A 6,000-nucleotide genomic window follows, 5' to 3' on the forward strand; every position below is an offset into this window, starting at 1 on the left:
TTGAAGCTGCTTGGGCTTGAGGGTGACTCCCTCACCGCAGTGCTAAAGCAGCTCTTCAGGCAGCTGTCCTGAAGCTACAAAGTTTACCCTTTCAAAACCAAAGTAATCGTGGGGGCAGGGGAGGGAGGTTTATTGAACTCCTGCCATACAATATAATAGGCAGAGTTTGCTGGATTACTCTGTCTAAATGTAAGGGGTTTGGGTTTTGGTTCTTTTTTAATATTAAGCCTCATGCATTCTGTTTCAGAAACAGTGTTTTGTGAATGTGTTAGTAGTAAGGTAAGACCTAAATTACTCATCCTTCAGCCATGTGTTCGCACAAAACAGGCACAGAGGGATGTACTCCTGGAGAACAACATTCAGTGGTTTAATAGAAATCCCCGTGGAAGCCACACACGAGGCTTATGCTTGAGGCCTTTAGGAAGTAAATGGGAAATACCTGGAGCTGAAAACACAGCTAATTTTCAGAGTGTTTGTGTGTGTGTATCGAATACACAAAGAGCTGGGAGGTATTCCTTTTATTTTTGTCCACTGAAACAGAAGACCTTCATTCTGGAAGTGATCTCCAAGGCACAAAAAAGAAGAGTGATGTTCTGAGCTAGAGATGGGTTGTGCTATCAAAAGGCTGTAGGAAAGGCTAATTCTGTTGCAAGTAACCAAGCGAGGCCTCGAACATGAGCTGAACCTGACAGGCTTGGGCACAGCCCTGGACTGTTATTTCATGTTCAAAAATCAAGCTGGAGAGGAACTGGGAGAACAATTGAGTCTCAGTAACAGAGTTGAGCTTCTGCTGCATTGCTCTCTAAGCCTGGTGTTTCTGTGTCTTGCCAGTACTGAAATTGTTACAGGAGCACCTCAGTACTTGAGGGTTTTATTGGGATCTTTCCTCATGTGGTATTTCTTCTCACACTTGTTTAATGGTAGTTCATTCTAATGTACTAAGTGCACACAGATTTAGACCATCTTTGTGAGCTGGGGGACTGGCAAGAATGGTACACTTTTGCCTGTTTGCTCTAGCTTAGAAAAATAGGTTCTTGTGGCTTTTTGTGTGTTAACATCTGTTATGATGTCTGCTTTCTCTCTTGAAAGGTATTTAAGGCAGATTCATTGAAGTGTAGTTATTCAAGAGTTAAATGTTTAGCTTGAACAAATTCCTTCTGAAAAGGAATTGTCCATCCATCTCCCAATTTAGCTGACAGGGTCTGCCACAAAATACTGTGTTATATGACCTGGATAGAGCGCTGATTTAAGCCACTCACACTCCCATGGAAGCAGAGGGGACTATATTCTATCACATTTACACAGTGAGATTTTTTTGTCTTGCCTTAAGCAAATGAGATCATAGAATTGTTAGGGTTGGAAGGGACCTCAAGGAGCATGAAGTTCCAACCCCCCTGCCAAAGGCAGGGACACCTCACACTACAGCAGGCTGCTCACAGCCACATCCAACCTGGCCTAGAAAACCTCCAGGCATGAGGCTTCCACCACCTCCCTGGGCAACCTGTGCCAGTCTCTCACCACCCTCATGGGGAACAACTTCTTCCTAACATCCAATCTGAATCTACCCATTTCTAGTTTTGCTCCATTCCTCCCAGTCCTATCATTCCCTGACACTCTCAAAAGTCCCTCCCCAGCTTTCTTGGAGCTCCCTTCAGATACTGGAAGGCCACAATAAGGATATTCTGTTCCAGGCACTTCCTGCCTCTTTGGCAAGATGCATGGTTTGCTTTCCTCAGCACCCACTTTCTACGCCCTCAGATCTGATACATTTTGTATTCAGTGAGTTCCTCAGAGTTTCTGCCTTGTAGTAGAGTTGCTCACAGATTATTCTGGCTCCTGGGTTGCTGAAAACGGCAATGTTTTACCTCCTAGCCTTGCTTTCTAAGAAGAAGAAAAAAAAATGCTATTCAGGGCTAACTTCAAATGTGATTCCTGTGAGTTTTCCCAAAACTGGCATCTTGATAGATGGTAATTAGCTTCAGCTGTGGAAAAACAAGCCTTTTAGTTGTTTGACTTGTGTGGTGACTGAAAAGCAGTGGCTCGCTCATTGCTCAGGAACTGTGTGCTGGCCTGACAGATGGCACATACACTGTGCTGTGACTTGTTCAAAACTGACCCTTGCCTAGCTGTTATAGCAGCCCAATGGAGGGGGAAAGAGAGGACACAAAGTTCTGGTGATGTAAAAGTCATGGAAGCAGTGGGAGAGGCAATACCTGATGCCAGTAAGGGTGGATATTGCAGTTAGGGGGAATATGTATGTATCAGGTTTTCTGCCCACCGGACAGTTTGTATAACACTGGAGGATTTTTGTCTTACTGTTCTTTTATGGAAAGGCTGAAAATAAAACCTCCCATTGCTACTAACATATCCAGAGATGCTATCTGCGTGTCATTTCTCCAACCAGAAGGCTCTGAGCATAATGAAACATGCTTGAACTGAACTCTGACCCTATGAAAACGCTCCACTCTTTTTGCAGAGTGATGTCATCCCCACGGACTTGCTTTCTACATGAGAAATCTTCACAGAATCAGGCTGACGTCTGCCTGGGTGGCTGAAGGTTTCCATACTAAATAGGGATTTACTGATCACCCACTAGAGGGCTTCGCTTCCCTGGGGAAGCTTTAACTACCGTGAGGCTTGAAGGTGTAAGGAGAAAACCTGTTCATAAAAATATCTCCTTTTCCTGATGTGCTGATTCTGTAAGGATGCCAATCAAGCTCCTGCTCTGGCCAGAGACATACTTCCACAGTTTAATCTTCAAGCCCCAAGTGAAGTTCTTAAGCAGCAGTGGAGATGGTTCTCAGAAAAGAGGAAATGCTCCTAAGCTTTTATTGTCCAGCTCTTCCTCTGGGTTTACTAATCCTTAGGAAGTGAGGAGAGCACAACAAAATGTGGCCTGACTTGAATTCTTAGAATCATAGGATGGTCCAGGCTGGAGGGACCTCCAAAGCTCATCCAGTCCAACCGCCCCACAGTCAGCAGGGACATCCCCACATAGATCAGGCTGCCCAGGGCCTCCTCCAGCATCACCTTGAAGATCTCCAGGGAAGGAGCCACAGCCACCTCCCTGGGCATCTCTTCCAGTGCTCCACCACTCTCATAGGAAAGAACTTGTTCCTCACATCCAATCTAAATCTGCTCTGCTCTAGTTTGAAGCCATTGCCCCGGTCCTGTCCCTGCAGGCCTTTGCAAACAGTCTCTCTCCATCCTCCCTGTAGCCCCCTTCAGGTGCCAGCAGGCTGCTATTAGGTCTCCCTGGATCCTCCTCTTCTCCAGGCTGAACACCCCCAGCTCCCTCATCCTGTCCTTGTAGTAGAGCTGCTCCAAACCCCCTGATCATTTTGATGGCCCTCCTCTGGACCCTCTCCATCAGTTTCATGTCCTTCCTATATTGAGGGCTCCAGACCTGCACACAGCACTCCAGGTGAGGTCTCAGCAAAGCAGAGCAAAGTGGCAGAATCACCTCTCTGGCTCTGCAGGCAATGATGCTTTGGATACAGCCCAGGCTGTGATTTGCCTTCTGTGCTGCAAGCTCACACTGCCTGCTCCTGTCCAGCTTCTCAACCATCAGCACCCCCAAGTCCTTTCCCTCAGGGCTGATCCTAGAGCAGATCACACTGGAATGCATCCAGGTGGGTTGTGAATGTCCCCATGACTCCACAACCCCTCTGGGCAGCCTGCTCCAGTGCTCTGTCACCCTCACAGTGAAAAAGCTTTTCCTTATGTTCATGTGGAACCTCCTCTGCTCCAGCTGGCACCCATTGCACCTTGTCCTATCACTGGACACCACTAAGAAAAGCCTGGCTCTGCCTTACTGACGCTCACTCTTCACATCTTTATCAACATGAATGAGGTCATCTTTAAGTCTTCTCCAAGCTACAGAGCCCTCAGCTCCCTCAGTCTCTCCTCATAAGGAGAGACTCCTAATCCACTCCCCTAATCATCTTTGTGGCCCTGCACTGGACACTTTTTCATGCAATTCCTTGAGGTCCTTCTTGAACTGAGTGGCCCAGACACAGTATTCCAGATGCAGCCTCACCAGGGCAGAAGAGAGGGGGAGGACCGGGGAGGTGGTAGAGTCACCATCATTGGAGGTATTTAGGAGGAGACTTGATAGGGTGCTTGGTTGCATGGTTTAGTTGATTAGGTGGTGTTGGATGATGGGTTGGACACGATGATCTCGAAGGTCTCTTCCAACCTGGTCTATTCTATTCTATTCTATTCTATTCTATTCTATTCTATTCTATTCTATTCTATTCTATTCTATTCTATTCTATTCTATTCTATTCCATTCCATTCCATTCCATTCCATTCCATTCCATTCCATTCCATTCCATTCCTCCTAACCATATCCCTTTTAAGTCACCCCAGGATGCCATTTGCCTTCTTGGCCACAATGGCACCTTGCTGGCTCATGACTATCCTTCTGTCCACCAGGCCCCACCAGTCCCTGTGCTGCTATGCATCAGGTCTCCTTCTGATGCTGGAAGGCCACAATAAGGTCTCAGAATAAGAGTTGAAGGTTAAGCAAAACACAGGCTTCACAAAATAAAAGGAGTAGTATCCATTTCAATTAGCATTATGTGTGTCTTTAAAACTGTGCTTTTTATGATTCTGTTAGTGTTAGGGTAAAGCAGGTAAGGTTTTTTCTGTTTAATTTTGGTGACACATTTAGTGAAAATTAGAAACAAATCCCTTTTGTTACTATGGAATCCTCTTGCTTTTTCTATCATCATAAAGCAATTTTTTTGTTGTTGGGTCCTTGCTGGGAAACCTTCTTTTGATATATAAAAAAAATATCTATACACAACAATGTATCTAACCCAGTCTTTAAATCCAGGCAAATCACTTGATAGAAGTGAATGTCTCTCCATTTAGAACAGAGAAGGAACATTAATGCTCTCCACAACCCTCTGGTTATGATTTATACAGTAGCATCATTTCAGGGTCTAACAAAAGATATTTCACAGTATTACAGTTTGAAGGGGCAACTTTAGACCACTTCCTGACTGCAAAGACTGAAACTAAATTAAATTGCCATTGGATGCAAAAGGAAAACAATGCTAAGGTCTGCAGAATTCATTGGATTGCTAATGGGGATAGAGAGCAGAGGCACAAACAACTTCCTCTCTTTTCTTCTTCTGTTGCTTCTGCTTGCAACTTGTCTCTCTCTCGTGGCCTTGCCAGGGAATCTCTGTTTTACTACTGTGTGAGGTAATGGCAAAGAGGGAGGGAGTGGGGGAGAAGGTGAACGGTCCCCTGGATCCATCCAGGGGTGTCTGAGGAGCTTCTGTGATGTAAATATATCCACATCGTGCATCTATTGTATATTTGGTACACATTCATTGCATTTCATGTTGCTAGATTGCAGTTTGCTTGTAAATAGAGCTTCATCTGCTTCCATCCCAAACTGATCTGGTCTGAGCAATTTTATTTTGGGGGTAGTTTCTCCAAGTTAGTTGTGGGGGGTGGTGGTAATTTCAACCCACCACACACAGCAATAAGCGGTGAGGGACAGCACTCAGCAAAGCCTCAAAGCACACAAAGGTGCGTGGCGACTGGAGGAGCTCTCAAACCATGATGATCGAGCAACACTTGTGTGTAATTGTGTGCTATGTTATAAAGGGCTGATTCAGCTCAACAGAGGAGTAATGCTCTCAGGTCTAGTGAAAGTGTAACTAATACAGACTCTGCTGAGGAGCCACCATGCATTACTAATGAGACACATGCAGCCAGAAAGTTGTAAGGCAACGCTTGCAAAGCTCCCGAGGCTGTACGTAGCTATCAAGCGCGAGGTCTCATTTTCCTTTCCTTTGTTTTTGGTTTGTTTGGGTGGTTTGTTGGGTTTTATTTTTTTATTTTATTTTTTAATTTATTTTAAAGAATGCACCCAGCTGTCTGACTGTTAAAGGATTTAAGCACAGTGGAGAAAGACATACTTCTAAGATGCCATCCTAATCAAAGCCATTGATTTGGATACGTTTCCTAAGTTCTACTGAA

The sequence above is a fragment of the Melanerpes formicivorus genome, unplaced genomic scaffold, assembly GCF_026170545.1.
Source record: "Melanerpes formicivorus ecotype bairdi unplaced genomic scaffold, bMelFor1.0.p_v2 SCAF_64, whole genome shotgun sequence".
Lineage (NCBI taxonomy): Eukaryota > Metazoa > Chordata > Aves > Piciformes > Picidae > Melanerpes > Melanerpes formicivorus.